Raw genomic sequence first — 11,624 nt, 5'->3', positions numbered from 1 at the left:
AAACATTTATACTCTCGAAAATTGCAAGCATCACAGCCCTCTAAATAACTTGCGGTGTTGGCAATATATCCCAATGTAACGAAGGACTTCACTATTTCATGAAGTCACGAATGGACTACAATCAAAGTGACAATTATACTAAATTATTATATACTATTAACATACCCTAAACAATATATGAGCTGCATGAAGTTTAAAGTATTTTCATTGTGACAACCCACATATTCGTTGATATACGTGGAGTAAAGTCAGTCGAAAGTTCAACTATTACCAAGAAAATATCTTTCGATAATTTCAATAATACATCGCGCAGATTTAGCCATACTTTCTGTGAAATGTCAACCATACTTACATGGGTCTACATTTGCAGCACTTATTCGCTTTAATAGTTTCTGTTGTTCTATTTGTAAAATATCGGTTTAAATTTTATATCGACTCTTATGAAGCCTTGCCATACCATCTCGAGTGAAAAATTTATTTATTCGACACAAAAGCACTATCTTTTAGTGATTTTTGAGGTACTTTTTAGAAAAATTAAAAATATTTGTCCTTTGAAAATTTATTTGGGATGCCCTATCTTTGAAGATTTTAAATCATAGAAGCCTCTTCTTGGTGTGAATTGTTTTGCTTAATTTGAATTATTCATCATAACTAAGTGCTTATTGATAGCACTTTACTTGTTTTAGATTAAGAGCATTTTGTGGGCATAACTACGGTCCGCTTATGCAAATAAACTTAACCAGCACCAAACTTCTTATGAAACCCTCGGCAGGCGCGCTTTTAGTAGTTTTGAACTATACCGTTATGCGGAGAATGAGCGGAGTTATCCTCCGATTTCAGCTGTTTTTACACTATAGGTAGGAGCTTTTGTAGTTTTCGCGCTGCGCAACTTTTGTTGCTGCAGCTTAAACGGTTTAAGGGATATACACATTAAACTTGTTAGTGGGCGGTGCCACGCCCTCTTTTGTAAAAAATGTTTCCCACAAGTGCTCCTCGCTACTGCCATTCTCTTGCTTTTATTTCTTAATTAGGTGCTTAGTTATGGCACTTTATAAGTTTTCGGTTAATGGCGATTTGTGGGAGTGGCAGTGTTCCGATTACTCTCATCTACAATCTAAAAATTTTCGATTAGTTCTATGTGATATGTCATATGTACAACCGTTAGGTGAACAAAACTATAATATTCTCTAGCCAAAGTACAAAAACTCGCTGATGTATGTTATATTACATTATTTATTTAGCTATTTTCATGTTTAATATTTTTAAAACATAGATGTGAATTAATTAACATAATATTTGAGTCTTGATGCCAAATGTGGCAAAATAAATGATTTGCAATATGCATTGTGTGTCTTATGCATGTTCCTCTATATTTAAATCATCAACTCTGTTTCTTCGGAACCAAGTTGTGTGATGCCTAAATCATTTCTGTATGCTCCAATCGCGATGAGCTGTCGGAAATATGAGTCTGGGCTTTCCATTTTTTGCTGATATAAATGACTCGATGATTAACATACTTCTACAGTAGCGCGATTATGTTTTTCCTAACAACCGATTAGGGGGTGATTCAGTTTTGTCCAATACATAGATATAATAGAAATCCATTTGCACACACGTACAAACACGAGAACTCTTGTGCAGATTTTGAGTACTAATGATGATAATTCTTTATATTATTTTGACGGACAGCTGACGCAAATAGAAAGAATGAAAAAGGACTGAAACTGAAAAATTAACATGAGGAGTAAAGTTGAGAAATGAAAGAATGGAGTGTAGTGTATACATCAGTAGAAACCAGTAAATGTTTACCACACAGCGCCCATCAATGCAAAGCAGCTCAGAGCAACCCAACGGAATAATACGCATAAGTCGCAAAAGTAGAGAAACCAAAGCGGAGACGTTACCAATTGCGGCTACGAAAGATGGAAATATGTAGAAATAATCAGATACCATCGCGCCATTTTTAGTGCGACTATTGACCTATACACCCGTGACGCCCAACAAGCAACAAAAAAAAAAATCTAAAATTAATGATCTCTTCGATTTTTTACAAGCTCATATACCTACAATGTGCACTGCCAGCAGAAAGATTGACTTTATTATTGGATGAACGTATTTATTTTTCTTGGTTGTGAGTTCAGGACGGACCTGCTTGTGCATTTGTATTTTTATACTTTTACTTGTACATATGTAAATTTGTACATATTAGTTATTTATTCACACAAGCAAATGTGTATATCGGTTCATTCAGTTGGACTGGAATCTGTATGTGTGTGCGTGACAATACAGATGAGAATGCGGATGATTGTGCGTCTACACTAGTATTTTTTGATTGATCACGTTTGCTTGTTTACTTATGTATTTATCTAAATTGTTGAAGCTTGCTATTTAACGTTTCGAATTTAAAGGAATTCATAAGCACACGTGTGAACACACAATCCTTATTTTGTGATAAAGCAATCTGCCAAGCCACAGTACGCCAATGTGTTGGCACATTGAATGTTTTTTCGATTTGTTAGTTTTAATTTGTTGCCAAAATATTTTGATCTTAAAACCAAACAGGTTGAATAGTTGTCTCATACAAAAAATTTAATATAATTTATTTTATCAATTATTGGGAATTTAATTGTGGTAATTTGTGTTTTTGTTAGAGCGACTTTTTAACACTTTTGGAACGTTATATTAAAATTCGTAAATAACCAAATACTTTGAGTATAGAACAGAAAAAGCTTGCCATTTTCATTATTTTTAAAATTGTTGCCGTCAGGGTAACAAGTTTGTTAAATTTAGTCGATAATCGATTATATTCAAATCGTGAGACGGCTATAGTAACTTAAAAGTTTACTAGAAAGAGTTGGTTTGAACTAAGTGGTAAAATGGTAGAGCAAAGAGTCATAAAAAAATTTTAAGTCGCGCCTTATGATATCCAACACGGGTAACAATAAGTTGTTTCTCAAAATATCAGAACACATCGCAAATCTTATATTTTCTTTGAGAGTTGTAAGTAGTTATCAAGCTCACAATTCCAAGATCCTCACAGTTCCAAGATCGAAAAAGAATATCTTATCAGGGTATACCATTAAATCATAATGATCATAACGCTCTAATCCTTCTTGTTATGCGCTACTAGACATTTTCACGATTGTGTATTGGTTGTCGATACCAAAGTGATATAATCCAACTTCTTTGATACAAATTTTTTTTATGAAACATGACGTTTGGAGTACTCGTTGTCTTCACATCATATTGCAATCATCGCGAATATATGGTGGTTGGGCGCCCTAAGCAAGTGTTTCAAGTGTCAATCAGCAATGATGTCAGATTAATGGGTTTGTATATGTATGAATAAAATGAAAAGAAAGAAAGGTATTATGAAATATGTTTAAATACCGAAATGGAATAAATTTAATATATCTCATAGCTTCACATATTTTTCGCCTGGGTTCTTGAAAAGTTTTTGGGCGTTTTGGACAATTTTTGACGTTCGATGAAGTCCTTGAGCAAAAATTTGTGTGGATAAATTGATTGTTTCTTGATTTGTATACTGGAAGGTGAAATAATTGGGTAGAGTTAAAAACGGTGTTATATAGGAAGTAGTAGTGGGCTTTGCCTGATTTGGGTGTGTATCATAAAAAATCACTTCTCCTCACTGTGTTTGATTATTTTTAGGCTTAAAGGACAACTGAGTGTGCATGCTAGTGTGTGGGTCCGATTAAATGAGCCTACAACCACCGACCATTAGCTGACAGAAGCTTGATCCATCGATCAATTTGCCACCTAAGGATTGGTGCAAGCAAAAAAATAATCGCGTGGCCTAAATCCATTTATGCGTTTAAGAATGTTGTGATTCATCATTATGTAGACCCACTATATGTGTGGCTGCAAGTAGTAAAGAAAGAGAGAATATAATGCTGGGCGCCGTGAGAAGGAATTACCGAAATATGGTGCAAGTAAGTCGCTCTATTGATGATTGATTAATAAAAAGTATACTTTTGACAATAAGCATATATGTATATGTATTATGTATGTACGAATTATTAAAGTAAATAATTCATTTTTTTAACTTAAAACCTTTAACTCGAGTTTGCCTATATTCCGAAGAGACATAGAAAACATTTAGATCGAAAGAATTAAAAAAAAAAAAAACAGAAGTGAGTAAACCTCTTATTAAATGTCATGGTGAAATCAAACGATCGTGTACCAAATATTGTTACCAACCCGCATCCTCATCACAGCATCCTTAAATATAAATACTCTGGTCAACACTCAAGCAAATAGTTGAACATGAACCAAATATTTCGGTTTCAATAAGGGCGATAACAATTCCTAATAGTATACTGATTCATTACGTCCCCACCCATCAGCACATTCACACACTTTCGTCGAACCAATTGTGAACCACAAAAAACCATTTCAATCAACCAAGTGGCTGCGAAAACACATATACTAATAGAAGCCAGCTGCAATAATACCACCAAAGCAAAGTGCTGAAAATTACATTCAAAATTATTGCAAAATATTCGCTGAAGCAACAAAAATTGTACGAGAATGATATGAACGCAATCTAAGGCAGTCAGATAACATAAAATGAAATGGAAAACAAAAACAGCAAGTGCAATTGTGCATATTCTCTGAAGTTTTGTTCTTCTCCCTATGGCAGTTTGCTGTTTATATAACGCTTTGTTGTTGTTAGTTCAGTGTACCAATTTTTTGACAGTGGTATTTAACCTAGAGTTTCTTTGCTCGTTTCGGCATCCAACTGTTTTTATTATATGTGACTTTCTACAGCAGTTACAAGAAGTTTTCGCTTCTTAAATATACAAATGTTTATATACTCGTTCCAGTTTATTTCAGCCCATATCCCTACACACGGTGCATTGTAAACCAAAAGTTGATTGAAAACCAATACGAGAAACCCGACATGTAATGGAAGCAACATTTAAGAAAACATCATGAGCAGTCGCACTGAAAAATCTAGCAAAGAGGCAAACCTGACTGTGTTGAAATAGATCATTTCAATCCCAAATCAATGATAGCCCGGTTGCCTATCAGAAACAAAACTAAGTAAAAATACAGCAGAAGTTAGCAATGCTAAATGCGGAGAGGAAATGCAAACCAAGAAACCACAAGAATATTGCACGTCAGCCACCACTATGGTCTGATACTTTTGTCATAGCGCGCTCTTAAGATATGCCCTACAGAAAGAGCAGAAATGATGAAGACCTGCAGAAACATTGCAGAAACTTAATACTTATTAAGTATATTATTGAAATAGAATATACGAGCGAACAAAAAAGCGAAGTAAGCAAATTAATAGGAGACCAGGCACAAATAAAAGCGCTTACATTCAAGGTCGTAGTAGTAATTCGGGGCCTGGATGAAATCACCACCAAAGAGGGCCGAAACCATACAGAAGCAAATGAAGCAGCTTTGACATGAGTGCCATAAAGAGCCTCAAGGTGACGTATGTGGGTACACAGGTAGTGCTAGTAAGCCTCCCGGCGCTGAAAGCAAGGAAGCTAGTAGATGCACAAAAAATTAGGATATGTTGGGTAGTTTGTAGGATAAGAGAAAAACCTAGTATAAGGAGATGTTTCAGGTACCAGGAATATGGGCATCTGGCAGCAGCATGTACCATGTAGCAGACATGCGACAAAACTCCGTCTTGTAGTGCGTGCCTTTCAAATCTCTGTAGGCATTGTGACCACTTGGCCATTATAATGAAAAGTCTAGGATAAACTCATGCCAGGAAGGTCCAGACAGAAGACTGAAAGCCGATACTCTTGACAAAGATCTCTTCAAACTTATGATAATTCGTCAACTGTAGTAGATACGTAACAACAGGTTTTCGAAATGGCAGGGAAAACACGCGAAAATGAGACTTAGAAACTATAATCAATAAACGTGCGACCTCAGAAAATATTGTGCACCACACGATACAATGCACATTCGTCTGGAATCAAATAAAGAATTAATCCACTATTGCTCTTCAGGAAATGAAAAGAAACAGAAGGCAAATATTTAGCGAAAACGGACGAATTAGAGAAGAGTGGATCAGAACGATACCCACCTTGACATCATTCAAATAGGATAGAAAACAGTTATATCAAGCTTTTCCAGCATTCCTAACCATTCACCAGAATGAGAGTGGGAAAGGAAACTGCAAAAATATCAGTGGCATATAAACGTGTATACCTCATACATATGAACGCTAAAGTATGCTTATGTACATAGTCGATCAGCCAAGTAAAAGCCAATAAAAGCAAAATAGTTTTGAATTTGTTTTTAAGTATTGACAACACTGCTGATGCTAAGAAAACCTTAAACTAAAGTAATTTCACTGGATAGCCCTTGAAAGGCTCAGACTAGAACTGAAAACTCCAATAGCTCAGACTATGTGACGCTATAAATAACTATTTTTGGTTTGAAGCCATAAATGTTACAGCATTCAACTGCTGGAAATAATGCAACGCACACGCACATCTCAATGCGTGGTTGCTTGTCTTCTTTGGTAGAAGCGTACTTTTGAATAAACAAGCTTTTCAGTACAAATGCTGGTATCCTCCTGCCCATGAGTTCTTATGTGCGTCTTGTGACTTTATGGCCGCAGTGGCTCCACAGGTCGCCACTATCCCGCTAGGTTAACTTTTTCAACATTTGGCAAAGTGGCGTTCCGTTACTCCCTCTTAAAGTAGCTCTTTAGGCGTTTTAACTTATATGCTCTCATACTCACTTGTTGTTGTTTCAGGGCATATGAGTGCGTAAAGAAGTGAGTTCACAAATAATTTAGTTAAAGGAAGTGGTTAAGAACTATCCCCTGATGAACGATTGAAAAACTTAATTATGAATTACATTACGTTATTATCGAGAAAGTGTGGTAGAAATTTATTGAGACCGTTAAATTGTCATGACCGCATTTGTAAGAAGTGGATCATCTAACATCTGGTTCCAACAAGATGGATCTACGCGCCTCACAGCTAATGCAACAACCGAATTATTGCGAGAAAAGTTCGGAGGTTCGATTATTTCAAGATCTTGTGAGGCTGAAATGGCCTTTAAGAGATTTATTTTAAGAAGTTTTGGTTTAGCATCATTAGACTATTTCTTGTGGGATTATTTGAAACCTTTGGGCTTTAGCAATAAAACCAGATTCTTTTCAAGCTTTAGAAGTCAATACTGAACGTACTATTCATGGCATACGACTTGCTTTAGTGAAAAAAGTACTCGGAAATTGGATTTATCGGACGTTTAATACGTCTCAGTTTATAATTAAATTGAAAAATATTTAAAGTGAACATATGCTCGTATAATCCAACACATCCGTCTCAATTGTGTTGATAAAAAACACCCATTGCAAACCCTTACGAACTAAAACAGAAACTCTTGGTTAGATTATCAGATAAGTTTGTAGGTCGGTGTATAGACAGATAAAAATATATGGATGCAAAAAAAAAAAAAATTTGAGCTTGCATTTCGGAAACGAGCAATGGAAAGAACGCTTATGCCTTCACATTGACTTGTAAAGATGCTAGAATGCAACCAAGAGTTATTTCAAGCATTCGCAACATTCCTGATTATCCAATTTACTCAAAGTGGGTAAAGAAACTGCAAACAAATAAAGATATCAGTGACATGCAAAGATGTGTACATATAAACAAACGTTCAAGCATGCTTGCGCACACACTTGACGACGCAAGTAAAAGCCAGTAAAGCGCAAAAAGCTCAAAATTTGCGGTGAAGTGTTTAGAATACTGCTCATGCCAAGTAACCTCAAATTAAAGGCATTTCAGTGAGTTGAAACGCTCAGACCGGATCTAAAAGACATTAAATTTTTAGTTCAAAACCATAATGGCTATATTATTAGACTGTGCGTAATATCACTGCTGAACACACACATTTTAGCACATGAGCTCTTCACTTTTTAGAATCGTAGAAATCTCCTTATGTTTTCACAAGCCCTTTAATACAGACGCTTCTGTCCACCTTCCCAACACGAGTTCTTGTAACTTTAGTGAGCGCTTTTCCGAATTTTAACAATGCAAGCAATCACTCCTATGCACATTTGTTATGTTTTCTAATCAAATAATTTTATTTCACATCTTAATCATTTGTATAAGCTCGTTGAGCTCACATGTAGAGTTTTTCGCTGTTCTCTGAAACCTGAGGTACTGGAAACACTTCTCCAGCCGGCTGTAAAAGTGCAATATCTGGCGATGGCGAACCCGGTTTCCCAAGATGACGATATTTTGTTGGTCACTGAGTAAACTTGATACTTAGTGTAAACTGTACTCTCCTTCTCTTTCGCTGCCCACTGCCTCAACTGTACCGACGTTTGCTATCTGTCGCATGTCTTGACACTCATCTTTAGAGGATTTACTTCTTATGAGGAAAAGCACGTAAAACTAGAAAAAAGTGAACATTGGTTGCACCGAAGCTATAATACCATTCAGAAGTAAAAAAGCTTGTACACAAGAACTTGATTTTCATTGTTCAGTTTGTATAGCAGTTATATGCCATAGTGGTGTAATATCGGCGATTAATTAGCACTACATTGAAAGAAAATGTGTTCAAATTTTCAGACTGATATAGCAAAAACTGAGAAACTAGTCCGAGTATATATATACGCACTGACATGCGAACGGACAGAGCAACATAACCAAATTGAATCAGCTAGTCATGCCGATAATTAAAGAAGATAAACAGAAATATTGGTGATGAAGCGAAATTTCGAGTACTATTGTAGTAAAATGGGTTACTCGCCTTACCGAACAAGTTTTACGGATATTTTAGTTTATTTATCATTTTGATACTCAGTTTCTGTTTAGTTTTCTTTAGGTCCCCTCATAAATTTCACGCTTTCGTCCTGTATTGACTTAAGTATGCGCCTCGCATCTTTTTGTTTCCTTGATTAGATGTTATATAAAACATGTTTTATGCTCTAATTTGATGATTATATGGTTTTAGTAGTTATTGTGTATAATTTCTTAATATAAGTGTATCAAAACTGTTTAGTGAAAGGCGATATAAGGCTAATCTCAGCAGGGTGTAGTATATTTGCAATTTCTTTCATTTTCCACGCTGTACTTTGCTTTGCGATTATTCATATCTTTACGCTTACATTCATATTTAAACTATAAAGATTTTCCAAAATCGTCTACTACTACAAAAAAATTTGTATCATAAATGTGATATACTTGGGCACTCTCACGAATGACTAAAATTTGCTCCCTAAACACTGCATTCCAATCTTTTTAAGTATCGAAAACAAATTCAATTTATTGATTTAAATTAAATTTACTTTCGAAAGTGTTATGATACTCAACTGAGTAAATAGCACATTATATGGCAAGGATTTGCTTTTGTTACATATGTTGAAAGGACTTGAATTCATTGACGCTTTTTATCATTATATTCTCTTCTTGTGAACGCCAAATTCTTGATTCGGAATGTTCCAGCTTAGGTACAGCAGAGCCAAAATGGCAAAAAATAACTAATATTTACTTTATACACAAAACATCTTCTAATAAGCAAGGAAGAGCAAAGCTCGGGTGTTACAAACATTTATACTCTCGAAAATTGCAAGCATCACAGCCCTCTAAATAACTTGCGGTGTTGGCAATATATCTCAGTGTGGCGAATGACTTCATTGTACGATGAAATCGTGAATGGATTACAATAAAAGCGATAATTATAACAATCGATTTTATCTATTTTAGCCGATATCGCATACTATTAACAATCCATATATAATATATGTGCGGAATGAAGTTTCCACACGCTTTTATCAATTTCGATCACAAAGATACATTTTTTATGAATAAAGCACGCTTTCTTAGTTTGTTTGGGAAAACTCACATATTCGTCCATATACTTGTATGTGGTATAAAGCCATCCGGAAGTTTGAAAGCCTTTATATTATATATATGGGGCTGTGTGAATTATTGGCCGGATTCAAACAAATTTCTACAGAAAGTTATACTATTACCAAGAGAATATCTTTCCCTAATTTCAATAATACATCGCGCAGATTTAGACATATTTTCTGAAAAATGTTCGCCATACTTATAGGGGTCCACATTTTCGGCACTTGTTCGCTTGAAGAGTATCTGTTGTATTTGTAAAATTTCGGTATACATTTTATATCGACTCTTATGAAGCGTTCCCATATCCTCTCGAGTGAAAAATTTATTTATTCGACACATTTAGTGCTTTTAGGAATTATTGAGGTACTTTTTAGAAAAATTAAGAAGAATTGTTTTGAGACAGCTTTACTAGTACTTTAAAAGATATGTATTTAAGTTTATAACGGGCGGAAACATACCCTCTTTTTGAAGATTTTAAACCACAGATGCCTCTTACTAGTGTGAATTTTTGTGCTAAATTTGTATTCTTTAACATAAATTTGTGCTTATTTATAGCACTTTACATTTAGAGTTTAGATTAATAGCATTTTGTGTGCGTGACTATGATCTGCTTATGCTCATATATAGCAACAAACTTCCTACGATGCCAGGAAACCGCCTACCGAGTTCCATAAAGATATTTTTATTTAAATGGACTAAATGACAGACAGTCATTTGCAACTCAACTGGTCTAGAAAGAATATAACAGCAAAATATATACCAAGTTGGTTACTTTAATAAATTCATTATGCATTTAAAAATGCATTAGAATTTCTCAAACAAATGTTAGTAACAAAACAACATATATAACTTTTTCTGTAATTATATCACTCAATTTAATGCTCATTATAAATTTCCGCATTTTCTTGGCATTAAGTATTAAAATAGCACAAAAATGCTGTTAAATGAATTACGCGCCGTAACTTAGACCGAAAAGCCCAAATACTACAAGAAAACCGTTGAGGAAAAAACATATTGTTTGCCATTGAATTGTTGTTGAGTAAATGAGTAAAATATTATTCTTCAACTACAGTTTTTATGTTGAAAAACGCACTGATGTGTAAATATATAATGACCGTTATAAATAAGTACACATTCTTTATGAAATAACTGTATTCATCATACTTTTAAAATGTAGCACATGCCAATTAATCAACATAATATTTGCGTTTTGATACCAACTGCGGCAAAACTAATGATTGCAAATAAATCTTCTTGTGGTAAATTTAAATGTGGGAGTGTTATGAAGTGGTGTATCGCTGCAGCTATGTCTGATTCGGTCCGCTGTATAATCCGTCCATAAGTATAAATGCTATATATGTGAATAGCTAGAACGAGTTTGAAACCAATATTGAATTGCTCATTTTATTTAATTATCTTTATTTAATTTCTTTCTTTAAGCCCTAAATAACTTTTTTATTGTGTAAAAGAAACAAGAAATTGTAGAATCCATAAGGAGTAGTATAATCTGTTCAGTCAAGATGCTTTCTTTTCATATTCGCGAAAAACAAATTAACAATTTGGAGTTTTTTTTTTATTTCAGATATTATAAAGTAATTTAAGGAATCATCACTTAAGCCCGGTTTATTTCTGTTGTTTATGACGTACAATTATGATGCACACAACTGAAGCACTGATTGACATATCTCTCAGTCAGATAGATTGTTAGACAGAGTCCGTTGTGGTTTTACGTGAGTTCCTGCCTGCGAAGGCCTAACCCCA

The sequence above is a fragment of the Bactrocera latifrons genome, unplaced genomic scaffold (assembly GCF_001853355.1).
Source record: "Bactrocera latifrons isolate USDA-ARS-PBARC rearing strain unplaced genomic scaffold, ASM185335v1 scaffold_33, whole genome shotgun sequence".
Classification (NCBI taxonomy): Eukaryota; Metazoa; Arthropoda; class Insecta; order Diptera; family Tephritidae; genus Bactrocera; species Bactrocera latifrons.
The sequence above is the reverse complement of the archived record's forward strand: the minus strand, read 5'-3'. Positions refer to the sequence as shown.